At 39.1% G+C, this 19,476-nt stretch overlaps 1 pseudogene; it reads left to right on the top strand.

The window, feature by feature from the left end:
• Positions 1-1,977: 1,977 nt before the first annotated feature.
• Positions 1,978-18,266, top strand: LOC121326594 (annotated as a pseudogene).
• The last annotated feature ends 1,210 nt before the right edge of the window (positions 18,267-19,476 follow it).

Genomic DNA, 19,476 nt, shown 5'->3' with positions numbered 1-19,476 from the left:
TACCACAGGGATCAGTATTCAGTCTTCTGCTATTCCTAATCTACATTAATGATTTAGATTCTGGTATAGTAAGCAAACTTGTTAAATTTGAAGATGACACAAAAGTAGGAGGAGTGGCAAACACTGTTGCAGCAGCAAAGGTCATTCAAAATGATCTACACAAGATTCAGAACTGGGCAGACACATGGCAAATGACATTTAAAAGAGAAAAGTGTAAGGTACTGCACGCAGGAAATAAAAATGTACATTATAAATATCATATGGGAGATACTGAAATTGGAGAAGGAATCTATGAAAAAGACCTAGGAGTTTTTGTTGACTCAGAAATGTCTTCATCTAGACAATGTGGGAAAGCTATAAAAAAGGCTAACAAGATGCTCGGATACATTGTGAAAAGTGTTGAATTTAAATCAAGGGAAGTAATGTTAAAACTGTACAATGCACTAGTAAGACCTCATCTTGAATATTGTGTTCAGTTCTGGTCACCTCGCTATAAAAAAGATATTGCTGCTCTAGAAAGAGTGCAAAGAAGAGCGACCAGAATTATTCCGGGCTTAAAAGGCATGTCATATGCAGACAGGCTAAAAGAATTGGATCTGTTCAGTCTTGAACAAAGAAGACTACGTGGCGACCTAATTCAAGCATTCAAAATTCTAAAAGGTATTGACAGTGTCAACCCAAGGGACTTTTTTGACCTGAAAAAAGAAACAAGGACCAGGGGTCACAAATGGAGATTAGACAAAGGGGCATTCAGAACAGAAAATAGGAGGCACTTTTTTACACAGAGAATTGTGAGGGTCTGGAATCAACTCCCCAGTAATGTTGTTGAAGCTGACACCCTGGGATCCTTCAAGAAGCTGCTTGATGAGATTTTGGGATCAATAAGCTACTAACAACCAAACGAGCAAGATGGGCCGAATGGCCTCCTCTCGTTTGTAAACTTTCTTATGTTCTTATGTTCTTAAGTAGCGCACGTATATAAATCCAGCATGAATAGCAATTGTAAATGATTTTATACTTTCTCGCTACCTCCCGACTCTTGTTCCTCCTGTGAACACACAACCTCTTTCTCACCCGTGATCTTTTAAACATTTTTTAATGAATAAAAAAAAAAAAAAAAAACAGGAATAGGTTTCAGAGAAGGTTGAACGTGCAGTGTACAAAAATGAAGGGTTGATAAGAAGAATAAAATAAAAATAGAATGGATGTACACAAAGAATTTAAATGATTCAAAAAACACTTATTTCAAGATTTTTCAGACAAAAGCTGTGTAGAAAGAGAAGTAAACATAGTGCAAGATGGTGATTTGGATGCTTCGTAAATGTTCCCCAAAACAATCTTCTAAACATCTTTTAGTTTCCCCACTGTATAATTGGTTACGTGCTGTGCAAATGATGCAGTACACTACTCCTTTAGAAGTACATGTAAAGGGCTGATGCCTGTGGAGTGATTTAGGGCCTCTGATCTCAGTTTGGAAGTTAATATATTGACTGTTCCTTTTAAAGATTTTGAATTCCCATGAAGAATTTAGGGTCTCAGTGATGCCCTCCTTCTGGCCAGTGATTGATAGTTACAGGAATCTGTCTATGAAGAGCAGATTAAAGAGGATTAGTTAATTATCAGTTTGGGAAGGGACCTGAAAACACAAGTTGTACTGTACATATACCACCAAGTGTTTCTATGAACTGAAGTGCCATTGATTTAACTGCTCCACCCCCATTATAAACTGCAATATAAAACTGCCACACATCTAGCTACAGAATATTTTGCAATTGTGGATTAGTTTGAAAGGCGTTCAAAGATGTCAGGGTTTGTAACTGTTCAGAAAAACACTGAAAAAGGAAGGAATGAAGGGTTCATTCATGATTCATTTCTGCCTAGCAGGAGAGTTTCCCACATAAGAAACGCAAGCACTGTTAATTTTGTTTGCTGTTTTTACACACAGGCTTCTTCATCATTGAAAGTCATGTTAAGGTGATGGTCCTGAACTTAATCTTTGTAGTTGTGGGGTCAGCATTCCAAGACTGTAGGACATAATATGCTTCTGCAGCAGCTCCTGGGCAGTTTTTGTCTGGTGTAACATAAAATGCTTTGTTTTATATAAGCATATCAGGTTCATAGATGTAACTATATCCCATACACTGAAAGTAAAGTGAGTTGTGTTTGCAATAAATGAAGTTCTCCCCCAGGGCTCACCCTACTATACCATTCCTAGCAATTTGGGGCCAATGGACTGGACAACCTCAGTACAGAACAAGATTACATTTTTTGTTTCAATTGGTGAAGTTTTTATAGATTAGCATAGGTAATGTTGTTGGTGTACTGTCAGGTAGTTATTTTCTTTTTATATCTTAATCAGATATTGGGTCTGGTTACTTCCATGCAACATTGAGCTTTCTGGGCCACATGCTGGATGAGCTTGCAATCCTTTGGGTTTTGATGTGTGCCATTGGTGTGTGGTTCCCCAAGAGATTCTTGCCAAAGATTTTCAGGAAAGACAGGTAATGTGGAAGTTAAAGAAGAATGTTAATGCCTACCCATTGGAGTAGGAAGCTTCAGTGATATCCAATGCCTTAAAATAAATTATCTTGGCTCCTGTTAGTCAACTAAAGTGACCATAGGGGGAAACCTTTATTTCATTTTAATGGTACAGTAGTCTCCATGTATAGGAACACCTCCTAAGTGAACACTTTACCTAAGGGAACACACTTATGGTGAAACAGATTTTTCCCATTGTAAATGCTCCGGCTAAAGCAACAGGAACTTTGTTTACAAGAACACCTTCATGGCACAGATAGCGATCCGTTCACAACATATACAGTATGTTGTCTTATATATTGCTGCTGCATTTTGTTATGTGGGTTGTTTATTAACTTTAAGTTAACCCAAAGTAATGCTTATTATTTTTGCCTCTACCATTGTGATAGCCTTAACACACCTGCCAGCTAATCTCAGAGTGCAGAGCGATTAAGCTTTTTGACCATGTTGTTTTGCTTTAGTTTTATTAACATTAGTTTTCCTGTTACTTTATTATAGTGTATTAATATACCCTTGCCTATTATTTTGCTTTTACTTATTCAATTCATTGCATATGTTTTATTGCATGTGCGTCATGACAAGTAATACACATGTATTTATTTATTTATTGATTCAGTTTGTGTGTGGTGACTATCTCCATCTTAGACAACACTTCGGCTGTAAGAACACTTCGCTTGCTGTTGGAAGGGTGTTCTCTTAGCCGGAGATTACTGTACCAATAAGGTTTGTAACATAAGCGTCTAACAATCTGAATGTTTTCCCCTTGGCTTGCTGCTTCTGTGGTACTAAAAATTGAATCACATGGCTTTTGCTTAAAATATTGCATCATTTTGTGAAAGATAACTTGTCACGTTTTTGTTTATATGTGCAGTATATAAGCAGTTATTATGTGGCAAATTAACAATTATAGAGGACATTTAGGGTGTACCATTTGTGCAGCAATGTTGTAAATACATCACTGCAGTAAAAAAAAAAAAACAAGAGTCTAGGCTCCCTGTAGTGGACTTACCAAAAGATCTGCTAGGTCATACTGGTCCCGATTGCCTGTCAATATAAACTCTTGATTGATAAGAATAAGGCACAGTATGGTCACAAATATTTCTAAATCCTATTTTAACAAAAACAAAGCAAAAACATTTATGGGTGAAAATTGTGCAGATTTAAAAAATTGTATCAAACGGCATTTTCAAATATGATCATGTTGACAAGCTGAAAACATACAGCAAACATTAAAGGGTTACTACTTTTAACTGGATAAAGCCACTTGTTATTGACCAGCAGGCCTGCTGTGTCCTACCTTTATGTTGTGTATGACTAGAATTATGAATCTATTTATTGCATACTGTATATTGAATATTTTAACATTTTTTATTTGTTCAGCTGTGTTAATGTATAGTGGCATAACAAGCCTGATTCAAGGTCACAGCTCTGTCTTGTTCTTTTAGATATAAAACTGTCATTGCTATTCTCTCTGGGATCACAACATGCCTCGCATTTGTCAAGCCTGCAATAAACTTTGTATCTTTGATGATCCTGGGAATCCCCTGCACAGTGTACTCATTACTGAGTTAAAAAGGTGAAGGGTTTTTTTGTTGTAATTTTTTGCTATACAGTATCTGTTGCTCAATCAGTTGTGATGAAACTTGGTATGGGAGTTAACTTTTAATTAGTACTATTAATAGAAATTGGTAATAGCCTTCCTGTATTACCCAAAGTAGTTCATATTTTCACCCCGTCTCCTGTATTTCATATATCCTCCTTATATTGCAACCCCTCCTCAGCCGACAAAGCCATATGAAAACTGATCCCTGCTCTAATTCTAATGTGATAACCGACAGCAAATCAAAGTCAGGTACTGCAAGGGAACTGACTATGTTGGTTTACAGTATGTCTCGCCCAGGCTTACAAGGATTGGACAGACATAGCAAAAGGCAGGTTTCCAATTGGTTGAATTCACCGCTGGACTTTCACACAAGAGAGAGAATACTTTTCTCTGTGTTAGTAAGCAGGATCAACTGGCAGCTGTTTGTAACGGCTTTCATAGGTTACAGCCAGGCATCAGTCAAACAGCTGAAGTGATGAACATGCCCCACTCACTCATTTGTCAGTTGGTCAGCAGAGAATACCTTGATGGCCATAATGGCAAGCCAGTGATAGACCACTAAGTGATACGTTCCCAAATTCTGATTCTTTCTAATAAGGTGCTGAGGAATATTTGTGAAACCACATGCAGTACAGGATAGTCCATGAATATTAATCGAGTGTTGTAATTATCTCATAGATGGCTCTATGCTACCCTGAGATTTGTTCACTCCACTCCCCATTTACCAACTTGTAAAGTATCAGTAGCAATGATCTGTTCAGTGTTGCACAATATAAAAGCAACAAGGCTAAAAGTAATGTACTTTATCTGTTTAGCGCCAACGGTTCTCTTAAATCCAATGACACTGGCATGTCAAATTGCTTATAAAGCCGATGTTGCTGTTGAGAAATTAGGCCTGGCCTCTAATTTCATGTAAATTAAGTTTGACTGCTTTTTTTGTTTTTCATGGAAGAATACAGCATTCAGGATAATCTCTTTGAAACTATTATAATATAATATTGAAACTATATATATAATATATATATATATATATATATATATATATATATATATATATATATATAGTATATTAATCCAAGGTCAAGTTCAAACATTGACCTCTAAAATTAATGTAAAATGAATCTTCCTCCTTAAACCTACATGGAGGGTACCCCCCAAGTGGGGAATAAGTCTACAATGGGTAATGTAATTGATTCAGTTCAAGGTTTTGTAGGTTTTGTAGGTAGTTTTATACTATAAGTACTCGGCTTAGACTTCAAGGATTGAAAACAAATTGTTTTTAAGCAAATGTTTTTTTCCATGCTGGTAAAGTGATTCAATTCCTGTACTGGAACACAGTGACCACAGTCTACAGGTCAGCCATTATTATCCCTGCTTGCTAGACTTATACAGTGTAAAGAATGTCTAGATTTTTTTTCATCTGTGACTTCAGCACTGAACTCAAGGTGAATTTTCGTTAGTTCCAGTGTACACTTTTTCAGCATGTCAGAATTCTTCTGCTGGCACAAAACAGAGGAGTTCAAACATAACCAAACAAATTACAGCTGTTGAAAAACGAATACCATCATTATGAATGTGTGTAGCCTCATCCAAGGCCCCTATGGCTTGTTCTTAGAATTCCCACTGGCATAAATGCATTTTTGTAGACAACTCAATAGAAGTATTGTCTAAAAAATGTCATTAGAGATTGATTTTAGTGAGAATAAAAATAATTGTTGTCTTTGAGTTATCAAGAGTTTAAAACAGTGCTAACCATCCCAGATGTATAGTTTGGCCTATGGCGTGTTGAGGACTGCCTCTGAGTTGGGTTCAGAACATGCTGGAATGAACATGTCCTACTGATGATAACCTCGGAAAAGAACAGAATGCTAAGAATAGCAGCTTCCCTGCATGTGCTAATCCTTATCTGTCCCATCGCTACTGCACTTGAATTTTTAATGCAGTGTCAACCTCCCCTGTGCATTATCTCTGTTTGAAGTGGCAGATCTTATTTTATCTAAAGGCATTGATCCGCAGGAAAACTTTATTTATTTATTTATTTATTTATTTATTTTTAGAAGAGATAACTTTTTTCTGGCTCTTGATTGTTTCTAAAAGGCTTTATTACCAAAATGTGACCTTGGAGTTATCTTGCCTTTAGTAAAATATTCTTTATTATTAAATGGGTTTGTGAGGCGAGAGTGTATTAAATGGAATGTCCAGACAGTATGTGTACAGAAATAAAATAATTTATTTTTATTTTCTATACACAACAAAAGGATTAAATAACAAACGAAAAACAACAAAATGGTGTGAGGGAAGGAGTGCAGGGGTGAAATCCAAAACAAACTGATGACTCGTCTTTAATTTGTCTTCGTGGTGACCATAAACAAAAAAAAAGACAAAAGAAATGTTAGTATTTCAAAAAAACCCGCTGCACAAAACCAGTCTCTCCCTTCACCCGTTACTCCTCCTACTTTACTTTCGGACCAACCCCGAACACAGTAGTACGTTCCCTTTAGTATGTAATGTCCCGCCTCTGTAGTCAGTGGAACACCAATCCCCAACTGACACGTGTCCTTATCCTTCACTTGACTCCAGTGGCTGGAATTTACATACTCGTACTTCCGCCCCTCACCAAGGTGCCGCCCCTCAAAAAGATGACTTTTGCCATGGTCACGAGATCTTGGTAAGGGAAGTCCCGAGTTGGTTTGATGCCACCTACTGTCGGGAGGCTGAATCACAGACCGAAACCCCTTTGACTCATCACATATCCCACCCCTCAGAGTGGAGCCGAAGGAACACTCGGAAACCTCTAACCCTTCCCTTTTACCTCCCTCCCGGGAAAAAAAATCAGCATTTTGATGTAACTTACCCGCACGATACCTTATTTGAAAGGCGAAGGGTTGGAGCGCCAGGTACCACCGCGTAATCCTAGCGTTTGAATCCTTCATCGTGTCTAACCACTTTAAAGAAGCGTGATCTGTGATGAGTACAAAGGGTCGTCCCAGAAGATAGTATTTTAAAGATTCCACTGCCCATTTCACTGCCAGGCATTCTTTCTCCACTACCGAATACCTCTGTTCTCTGGGCAGTAACTTCCGACTGATGTATAGTATCGGGTGTTCTATACCATCTCTCTCCTGGGACAGAACCGCCCCCAGACCAGTCTGCGATGCATCTGTCTGCAGGACGAACTCTCGGCTGAAATCCGGGCTTATTAATGCTGGGGCCTGACTCAAATTAGTTTTAATAGATTCAAAGGCTGTCTGACACTCTGCACTCCACTTAATTTTATTTGGAGCGTTCTTTTTAGTGAGATCAGTGAGAGGGGCGGCTATAGTGGAAAAGTGTGGAATAAAGCGGCGGTAATAACCAGCCAACCCTAACAGTGATCTCACCTGGGTTTTCGTGGTAGGTACCGGTGAATCCAACAAAGCCTGGACTTTTGAAACCAACGGTTTCACTCTACCCTTACCCATTATGAAACCTAAATATTTAGTTTCTTCTTTTCCAATAGCGCACTTTGCCATGTTCGCTGTGAGCCCCGCCCTCCTCAGAGACTGTAAGACGGCTTCTAATCTAGTCAAATGTTCTCTCCAGGAAGAACTATAAATGACTACATCATCGATATACGCAGCTGCATACTCTCGATGAGGTTGTAAAACCCTGTCCATTAGTCTCTGAAAAGTAGCAGGCGCTCCATGAAGTCCGAACGGCATAGTACAAAATTGAAAAAGACCCTCTGGGGTTGAAAATGCCGTTTTCTCACGAGAGGCTTTCGTTAATGGAATTTGCCAATATCCTTTCGTCAGATCCAGAGTTGAAATAAACCGAGCTTGCCCCAGTTTGTCTAAGAGTTCATCTACTCGAGGCATGGGATATGCATCAAACTTGGAGATAGCATTCACCCTCCTAAAATCGATACATAATCGTAGTGACCCATCTGGCTTGTCTATTGGTACTATTGGGCTACACCACTCACTTCGGGAAGGTTCAATTACCCCAAGTTTCAACATACACTCCACCTCCCTTCGAACAGAATCTCTCCGACTCTCTGGAATGCGATACGGTCTCTGTCTAACTCTTAGACCTGGCGGAGTGATAATAGCATGTTCGATCAAATGCGTTCTTCCAGGCACGTTAGAAAACACATCACTGAACATTTTAATTAGATTGCTTACCTCTTCACGCTGATCAGGAGTTAATTGTTCCCCCATCGGGACCTCAATTGCTGACTCTGACTCAATTGAGGGTCCAAAATCCTCTCCCTCCTGTACAGGAGATATAAAATGGACTTCCCGTTCTTTCCACGGTTTCAGGAGATTAACATGATAAATTTGACTTTCTTTCCGACGCCCAGGCTGTCGGATCTCATAATTGACTTTACCAATTGCTCGAATAACCTGAAAGGGACCCTGCCATTTAGCAAACAACTTAGATTCCGATGAGGGCAACAATAACAACACTTTATCTCCAGGTCGAAAGTTCCGAATTCTTGCATTTTTATTGTAGCTTTGCTGCTGCTTCTGCTGTGCCGCTTTGAGATTGTCATGTGCCAATCGACCGACTAATTCTAAGCGATCGCGTAACTGCAACACGTATTTTACTACATTTTTAGACTCCTTTGACTGTTCTTCCCAGCCTTCTCTTATGAGATCCAAGATACCCCGCGGCTGCCGACCGTACAAGAGCTCAAACGGGGAAAACCCCGTTGAGGATTGTGGTACCTCGCGAACTGCAAAGAGCAAGTAGGGAAGCAGTTTAGCCCAATTGCGTTTTTCTTGATCTACAAAGCGGCGCAACATATTTTTCAAAGTCTGATTAAATCGTTCAACAAGCCCATCCGTTTGTGGATGAAAAACTGAGGTTCTAATTGAACGAATTTTCAATAATTTATATAGTTGCTGAATACAGTCTGACATAAAATTAGTGCCCTGATCAGTGAGAATTTCTTTCGGGATTCCCACCCTAGAGAATATTTTTACCAATTCATTCGCTACAGCTATTGCATTCATAGAGCGTAAGGGAACAGCTTCTGGATATCTCGTTGCGTAGTCCACTACTACTAAAATATACCGATATCCTGACTCTGTTCCCTCCAGAGGGCCTACTAAATCTACACCAATCCTTTCAAACGGTACCCCAATAATTGGAAGTGGAACCAGAGGTGCGGGGCGAACTGACTTAGGGGCAGCTAATTGACATTCAGGACACTCCGATACATACTTCCGCACAAGACCATAAACCCCAGGCCAAAAAAACCGGGCCAGAATTCGTTCCTGAGTCTTTTCAGTTCCCAAATGACCTGAAAATGGAATGTCATGCGCCAATCTCATGACTTCTGACTGAAAAGGCCTAGGAACCAATAACTGTTTTACGAGCTGTCCCGTCCCGGGAGCCCGGGTTATTCTATATAATAAGTGCCCAGATACAGAAAAATGCGGAAATACCACCGGTTGTCCTTCCTGCATATCCTTCCCCTCGATATATCTAACCCGTTTCCAAGCATACTGTAACGTGGGATCATTTTGTTGTTCATATCCCAAGTCAATATCTCGGTCCCAATGGTTAGGTACACAGAGAGGAGTGTCTTTTATTACATGACCTTCCACCTCAGTAACCTCGCAGCCCCGGTTACACTGAATACCTACTCCCTTTCCTTGCCGTTTCAGCGATTGGTTTACTTTTGTGTCAGACCCCTCCCCTTGTCGTCTCAGAGTTCCCTCATATTTTTCCACCCGACGCTCTCTTTTTGTTTTTCTTGGGCGGATTTTAGGGTTAAACAGGTCGGATTGCAACGGAAAAATCTCGCCAATTGTTTTCTCCTGTTGCTTTAATTGTCCCCTGGTAGAAACTAAGACCATTTCCCGACCTAAAATACGATCAAAAAACGGCCAGTCTCTTCCCAGGAGAACAGGGTATGGTAAACATTGCGCTACAGCCACTTTAACGCAAGCTGAATAATCACCTACAATAAGTCTAACTTTAGTGGTGGGATAAACCCGAGTTTCTCCATGAATACAGGAGATAGCCACTTTACCCTGTGGCTCCCAGGCTACCCCATCCAAGAGAGCTTGCCGAATCAATGTTTGTGCACACCCAGAGTCCGCAAATGCGTAAGTACTCTTTCCCCCGACCTGTACTCTTAACTGATAAGGGCCCTCCCGACATTCCCCAGTGTTCCTACCTGTTACTGCTGACCAGGATCTTGTCGCCAGGTCCACCTTTATTACTGGACAATTCCTGGCAATGTGTCCAGGCTCATTACATTGGTAGCACACTTGGTTAGGAGGCATCAACGGAGTTAATCTGTCCTGCGAGTCCGCGACCGGCAGGTTAGGGGGATTCTCTCTCGCCCAGGATGGGGCTAACCTCGACCTCCATGGTCTGAAGGTCCGGTTACCCCCTCTGGGCTTCATTGGTTGGTTGGTCCGAGTTAGTTTAGGGGCAGGAGTGGGGTCTGACCCGGCACCTTCGTTTGCGTCTTCGTAGGCCTCCGCCAGGAGGAGGGCATCCTCGAGAGTGGTAGGTCTATTCCTCTTAATCCACTCTCGATTCCCTGGCGGTAGTATAGACGCAAACTGTTCTATAACTATTTTCTGCACCAGTTCTTGGGGTGTATGTTCTTCTGGCCGCAGCCACCGGGTGCACTGATCTAAAAGATATTGTCCCGCAACCCGGGGCCGCATCCCCTTGGACAGCTGGTATTCCCGAAAACGGCGCCGGTATGTTTCCTCCGTGATCCCGAGGCGTGAGAGAATGGCTTCTTTAACTTTAACATAGTCCCCTGCATTCGTGGCCGTCAGGGCTCGATACGCTGCCTGAGCTTCCCCTGTCAGGCAGGGTGCCAATTTCATGGCCCAGTGTTCCCTAGGCCACTCTGCAGCCTCTGCCACTCTCTCAAACGTAATCAAGAAAGCCTCGGGATCATCTTCCGAGGTCATCTTCTGAAGATTAGGCTGAGCTTCAAACATCCGGGCAACCGCTCTCTCTGATGTTGATATTGATAGTTTTTCTACCAGCTGTCCCAAGAACTGGGCGAGCTGTTCCAGGTGCCGTGTCTCTCTCTCCTCTCGCTTCTCCTCCTGCTCCCTAAACATTGTCAAAACTGTAGCTGGATCCATTTTCACTTCTGACACCACGTGTGAGGCGAGAGTGTATTAAATGGAATGTCCAGACAGTAATTTATGTGTACAGAAATAAAATAATTTATTTTTATTTTCTATACACAACAAAAGGATTAAATAACAAACGAAAAACAAAATGGTGTGAGGGAAGGAGTGCAGGGGTGAAATCCAAAACAAACTGATGACTCGTCTTTAATTTGTCTTCGTGGTGACCATAAACAAAAAAAGACAAAAGAAATGTTAGTATTTCAAAAAAACCCGCTGCACAAAACCAGTCTCTCCCTTCACCCGTTACTCCGCCTACTTTACTTTCGGACCAACCCCGAACACAGTAGTACGTTCCCTTTAGTATGTAATGTCCCGCCTCTGTAGTCAGTGGAACACCAATCCCCAGCTGACACGTGTCCTTTGCCTTCACTTGACTCCAGTGGCTGGAAGTTACATACTCGTACTTCCGCCCCTCACCAAGGTGCCGCCCCTCAAAAGATGACTTTTGCCATGGTCACGAGATCTTGGTAAGGGAAGTCCCGAGTTGGTTTGATGCCACCTACTGTCGGAAGGCGGAATCACAGACCGAAACCCCTTTGACTCATCACAGGGTTCTTGGACAATTGTTATTGTTGCTCTAAATAATGTTACACATTTGCAGTTGAAAGTGGCCATGTGAGCTTTCACCTTAACCAGCCTTGAGCGATGATCGAGCACTTCAGTCTGCTTGGTCTCTGTATAAGACTGCTGCAAGGGTACCTGTTTCCTATTGTGACAAGTCTGCTGAGGGTTGAGCCCACCAAACACTTAACTTCAGCTACCTAATCAGATTACAGCTGTGGCCAAAAGTTTTGCATCACCAAGATGCATCAAAAGAATAGTGGTTCTTACAATCCCAATTGACTACTAAAAAAAAAAAAAAAAAAAAAAAAAAAAAAATACTATATGAATCTTAATTTAGATATTTTATTTAACATTAAAAAAATGTAATCGAAGAAACTACAAAATTATATCCCAAAAGTCTACCGGAAGCCATAAGTACAATATTTCATTTAAGATTTCGGAATGTCACATTTTTTCAATTTTTGTCTGTTTTTCATTAAGTATATGGAAAACTTCAAAGCAGTATGTAATTAAACATGTTAACGTAGCATTACTCAGCAGGTTTCATTCAACTTTATGAAGAAAAATGAATTAATTCTACAGGGCTTGGAACAATTTCATTTTGACTAGTTAAGCAGGCAATTTGTTCAATTAAGTAATTTAGAGATAATTTGAAACACAAACCTGAACAGCCTGCATCTCTCATGGATCAGAGCTGACCACTCCTGATTTAATTGAACACATTAACTCATTAAATTGATCAAAAACCTGCACTGTTCAGAAATGGACGATGAATGGTTACCTATAAAACCTGCTGCTGGACTGTGGCTCTCCAGGACCAGGGGTGGCCACCCCTGCCATAGAGTGATGCAAAACTTTTGGCCATAGATGTAGATCCCAGGCCTGCAGTAGAGGAACCCAACGTAACTCCTTGATCTTCACTGTGGTACAGTAGGCCATTCAACCTCTTTTAGATGCCATCTTGCAAATCTGTCTGGTCTATGAAAAAGGGAGTCAAGTAGTATTATGTCACTGCTGACTAAAATAATAAAAATAAAACTGTAGAAGTTGGTCCTTTATGTCCTAGACATGCCTATATCATCAGATGTCATCCTTTGGCCTGAACATTGCAAAGGGTGGTTTTTGAAAAATAAACAGCAATAGGGGAGAAAAGGTATTGGCAATGAGAGCACTAAAATGACTCTTAAGTGACCATGTGATCTGCACACTCAATTGTGAAATGACAATGGGCACAGAACAAGCTTTAAAGGGCATGAGAAATCAATGACTAATATACCATACACCCTAGTGAAGCAGTTTTGGAGACAGGGTTGAGCTAGATGGCACAAAGTCCAGAGAATGTGCACTCCATTGTGTTACAGTTTATACTACTAGATGAACTGTGATCACAATCATAGTATGAATGCAGTATCCATAATTCTGACAAATTCAATCGATTTCACTTTTACAGTACATGACAACAGCATACCGTCCTAGATATAACCTTTATTGTTGGAATTATAGATTACAATTGAATGCATTCAGCTCTGTATGTTGGAACAATTTAGTAAATTAGTGCTCCAGAGATGCTTCACAAAAACACAATTATGTTGAGACAATTAGACAATTACTAATTGTCTTTTCAGTTCTGTTAATTACTTTGGTTTGTTAAAAGTGATTCTACCCAGTCAATAAAAGGGCAGTCAATTGGGAAGCAAACTAAAGTTACAAAACTGGCAGTTCAATTATGTTCTATGTTAACTGGAAAATTAAACCTACTAATCAATCCAGTGCCTGAAATGGTAATCAGACTTGACGGAATAAACCTTGACAGTAAGCTGCTATAGAATGACAGATCTGTAATGGCAACATATAATAATTTATCATGTGTATCTGTAATAGTAATGACAATGAACTGTGCAACTGTACAACCTAGTACTAACCTTGAAACGTGTTCTGATAATCCTCTGGGGGTGCACCCCTCCCATTCAAATAAATTCCTCTACCCACTGTCAAAAGCAAATTACACAATCCATCAGTCTGAAAAAGGGCTTGTGTAATCTTGGAGACCCCCAGAAATGTATTACAGATAACAACACAAGTAACTTAGAAAACAGGTAAACGACTGAAAACAAACACTGGGATAAAAAAAAAAAAAAAAAACTAACATCATAATAAACAAAATGATGATATATTAAACAATGTTAACCCTCCGTTTGACTTTATTTTTCTCAAAGGTGTGAAAATGTGCGTGTATTCAAGCTAGGCCTGATTTCAGGTTTTCTGGTGGACTCTAGCTCTGCTGTGCTGGATCAGCGACAGGATTTCTGTGAGATGTGGTCGTCTGTTAACTTTCCGTATCTTTATTGTACATGGTAAGTTTTGAAGCTGCCTTTTAGTTGGGGGATTTCAGTTAGAAATCCCTTAACCTCTGTTACACACTGGCATCCATTCAACTGATCTAAACAGCACTGTTTCAAATGTAATATGACCAATTATGGAAAGTAACAGCTCTAATTTTGCATGCAAGTCTCTTTTTAATGTATTTCCCTCTGTAAATACATACACAAGGATGTGCAGGATGGGTCCTATTTCACATTTCCATTAATATTTTATAGTGTTTGCAATGATTCAGAGTCGTTCTTTCGTCTGTTTCTCTAATATCTAGCTGTCTGCCTTTACCTTGATTTGAGGATGTCTGAAGAATCTCAAGTACCAGTACTAAACAGCCTTCCTCATTCTATTCAAATCACGTGACTGAGCTTTGAACTCTTCGAGTCTCACATACATTTATATGGACAGCTAAGGGTAAAACTCAATACTGGGGCGACAGAACCCAGAACCACTTCAATAGTAACATCGTACATTGTAGTACGGTAAATGTAAAAAAAAAAAAAAAAAGCAATTCAAAGTACATGTAATACTAATAATAAATAATAAATGTTTCGCTAATAATAATAATAATGGGCCAACACATTGTTGCTTGGGTCCTGAAATAATAATAATAATAATAATAATAATAATAATACAATAATAGTGCTTCTACTGCTTCCATTTTCATTTTATAGTTAATCGTGATTGTTTTTATGGTTTTAATCATGTGTCCTGGGTCAGTAAATACTGACTGTTGTCACTACTAAATTAAAAAGACAAGGAGACTGATTAAAACTCACCCATAACCCACTCACCACAAACACTGCTGTTGTGGGAACATAACAGCAGCAATCTGTTTGTAGGAGCAGTGGGAATGTTGTCATAATGATACTTTTGTTCTGCAAGGATTTAAATGGCTTTCTGACATCATTCTGCTTATCAGAAAGGCACAAGCAGTATAAGCAAAGCAAGCCTTTTTGGTGCAATCAAGATGGTTGTTTGTGTTTGTTGGCTTGCAAAAATCCTTTGCCAAAGAATATCCCTGTTGTTCGGCTTAATTAAAAAAGAAAAAATAATTCCAGCTGTCCTTAAAATATGCCACAAATTGAGTGAACCACATGATTCTAATTGCCAGCATTGATAAAAAAAGTTTCCTGCTTTGTTGTACGTATTCTTGCAATATCTTTTTCATCATAATTACAATTGTTTTGACTTTTTTATTAATATATCCCATAAATCAGTTTTGACTAGTTGGTTTTGTTTCACATTGGTTTTGCTTCACAAAATTCACAACATCGGCTGCTAAAATCCAGCCTGTTCAATCAGAAACATTTAATCTGTTCCAGACTCCTCTCCCAAAGTTCAGCATTTTGATTGGCTCATCTGCACTATCTGCTGCTTGACACAGGTTCAGAGGGGCGGGTACAGGGGTGAGTTCAACTAAGCAAAAGTTTTTGAACTTTTTTTCTGTTGTTGGTCTGTTCATGGCTAACGTTTGCTGAGAGAGTCGAACGATTTGGAAAGGTTGTGTTCAGTGGAACACAAATGGCTACCGGCTACAAGGAGAGTAGTTTGACGAGGGACAAGTTTTCTCAATTTCTGTGGACCCAGAGGAAGCTAAACCTAAAAGCTTTATATTTTACTGTAATTTACTGATAAAATGTCCAAATAGTCATACTAAGGCTCGCTATCATAAAAAAAAAATAATAATAATCCAAAACAGAGGAAGCCATTATCGCAGCTAAATGAACACTACCTGATGTAAGGGCCATGCTTGAAATGTTCACGGAAGACAAAAGCGTTCAACTAGCGTCGTTCAGTGTGAACATAGTTTGTTAAAAACGTTCTCTTAGTTGAACAAACCCCAGGATTTATGAATATGCAAGAGGTCAGGTATACTCACGACATCTGCTTTACAGACTCCCTCCGCTTTGAGCGAAGATGCAAGATGTACAGGGGCCACACCTCCAACCATATGAATATTTATTTCATTTGTACTCAAAATGTGCAAGAAGACATTGTCACACAGAACACTTTATAACCTAGGCAGTGACATCTGCTGTCTATGTAAACTCTGTTGTGTAGCTTAGCCTGTAGACTTTACACTTAAGGTTATATTATTGGTTCTTTTTCAACCATAAACCACCAAAATAATGAATTTATTTATTAATTAATTATGGGGTTTGTCAGGCATACTTACAGTCCTGTTCCTGCCCTCTGAACCTGTGCCAGAGTGAACAGCTAGGATAGATGAATCAATCAAAATGCTGAACTTTGGAAGAGGAGACGGGAACCAATGAAATGTTTCTGATTGAACAGGTTGGATTGAAGCTGCTGATATTGTGAATTCAGAAGACATTTTGACAGGGAAGACCCAAAGCATAACCAATGTAAAAATACATAATCAAAACTGATTTATTACCAGGGATATGTTAATAAAAATGTCAAACAATCTCAGTTATGTTGAAAAAGATATTGCAGGAATATATACAATACAATAGAAAGCAAGGAAAAGTAATGCAATGTGTCTTATTGAACCCTACCAACCTGTTCAGTAACACTTAATTGCAGTCTGTTGTGATCAGTTCAGTTTATCAACTCTTTTCAGATGTTTTTTTTTGTTTACATTCAATCTTTTTTTGGTATCACTGAAATGAAAGTTTTAAACTGAAAAAATTGACTGAATTTGTGCAGCCAAGGGAACGAGGCGTTCCATTTAATTCACACATTATGTATTTTGTTTGTTTGTTTGTTTTTTTTGATGAGCTGTATGCATGCTAGTGTGTCATACAGTTAGACACAAGGTTGAAAGAATAACATAATGTATTAAGAGACATTCAATTTTTTTATTTATTATTTTCCTGGTACTCCCATTTTTGCTGCAGTCAGTTGGAAGTGACAAGTGCAAATCACGTCTGACGATTTGCAGCTCATGGGTTTTGAAATTGAAATTATTTAATCAGCATGTGTGACTTCAAAGCGATTGACATGGTTGACAGTATTTAAAAATAATTTCTGATGAGGAAGCACTTCAAATTTTGTCATCTAGATTTATGTCAGCAAAAAACTCTGCCACCAACCCTCCCGCGCAAAAAAAAAAAAAAAAATAAAATAAAATAAAAAATATACAAAGTTCTCGTTTAGTATGCTGGTTTATGAGAACACGTTGCTATGATACATATGACTAAGAATAAGACCCTTACACCTGAATTTAATCAACATGCCAATAGAATGCTGCAACAAAGTCATCAGACAAACAAAACTAATTTCGTTGCATGCACAGTAAAGGAAGCTACCTTAATAAAAATAAACTAACCTGCTGAAAGAAGCATCTAATTAGAAGCATCTTACATATATTTGTACTAAGACTCCCAAGCCTTAGGCTACAACGCCCTTTTGAATCCAGGTGCTTATTCTTCTAATTATGGAACCAGGAAGTAAGCATGGTCTTCCTCAAATTACTATCAAGTTGGTTCGTGTCCGCAGTATCCCTTTCACTTGTTTTGCATATTCACCCAGTTTATTGCTTATTTCAGTTTCACACTGATTCGGGACCTTGTAACAGTTTTGCTTTTTTTTTTTAAAGGTTTAAGCTAAGTGTTTGGGTAGGCCGGGTAGTACCAGAACCAGAACCAGAACCTTTCATCAAACAAACCATTTTAGAAACCTAAGAAACTATTACTCACAACTTGTGTTTCCAACCATGGTGCATTGACTTCTATAACATGCAGCCACTGTTTCTGTGCAGCAGCAGACTCGTGCTGTTAAACAAAGATCTACTGGAGACCAGATTAGATATATCTGTCGTTCCATGATGATCCTGGGAAGGTTTTTTTTTTGTAACCCTTTTCCTTCCCCTCTTTAGGCACATTTTGACCTGCCTGGCTTCCTACTTGGGCTGCGTCTGCTTCGCCTATTTTGATGTGGCCACAGAAGCCCCTGAGGAAGGCCCGGTGATCAAGTTCTGGCCCAGTGAGAAATGGGCCTTCATTAGCTTGCTATATGTCACCTTGCTCTGCGTGCATAGGAAATCATCAGTGAAGGTGACATAATTGAACTGCTGTGATGCAGTGCTAACTGCCCTCATTTTGTCACTGTGACTACTGCAATTACAAGTCTATTAACAAAAAATTATGTAGCTATTTTTAAACAGAATTTATTTTATGTTGCATTATATATAAATGTATATTTTCATGTTACAAAGACCATTGAGACCATTGAGTTAATTCATTATACTGTAATTCTGTGCACTTACCTGGGTGTTAATATGTTTAATACATATTCATGACTGACTAACTTGTCCCCAGCTACAGCTATTTGTCAATAATGGTTGTTTCAATTTTACCAACATTGTGCTAATTTTGCACTGCCAAAGTTTTCTGTAGTGTTTTATCATGGTACACAAAAATGCCTCTTAAATCTTATGTCCCTAGATTGCCAGCAGCTTTATTTTATAAATCTGAATAATGATCTCAGTTTATATGAGGTTTACCTTAAACTGCATTCATATGTATTTTAAATAAGCAATAATATAAATGCTTTGTTTTACCTTAAGCTTTCATTTAACAACCATGTGATTAAATCAGCTTATTTACTTAACTGGATACAATAGCAAGGATCCTGCTTGGCACCAAACGGTCTTTTGATGGTGGAAGGACATATTTGTAGGAGTACGTGTCAACTGTTGGTCTCAGACAAAGGTAATATACTGCAAATAAAGATGAGCAAAACAAAATAACAAAAATAACATATTTGGCTCCAGTTAAGAAATCAGTCTGTTTTTCATATTACTGATTTTAGCGATTTTAGCGATCAAACTATTAAGTCTTAATAACTGCTGTTATAATAGAGAAGAAAGCTTTTCATGTACTTTTATTTTTACATTTTGTTTCATGATGAAAATTAAAACATAAACCAAATTTAACAAGTAGTGTCTGTGGTTTACTTAAACCGTGTGCCTTCATCAGATGGGAAAGTATATACCGTGGAAACTACACATGTACCTTAACCAGACAAGAATGAAACAGTCATCATAAGGTTCTTGTGGCGACACATTGCAGTGGGTAAAATACCCGGCAAGCCTGCCACTGAGAAACCTGGCCAAAAACCCTGTGATAAAGCACCTGTCTTAGAGCGCCATCTTTGTTTTGAGCTTCATTGAATCATCACTAAGCTTCCTAATTGTGCACCAAGTTTCAACGTGTTAACTTTCAATTTATTTTGTTGAGTAATAGGCAGTTCTGAACCTTTTCTCATATCTGA

Source organism: Polyodon spathula, chromosome 2 (genome assembly GCF_017654505.1).
Source record: "Polyodon spathula isolate WHYD16114869_AA chromosome 2, ASM1765450v1, whole genome shotgun sequence".
Classification (NCBI taxonomy): domain Eukaryota; kingdom Metazoa; phylum Chordata; class Actinopteri; order Acipenseriformes; family Polyodontidae; genus Polyodon; species Polyodon spathula.
This window is presented reverse-complemented; position numbering and strand designations above follow the sequence as displayed.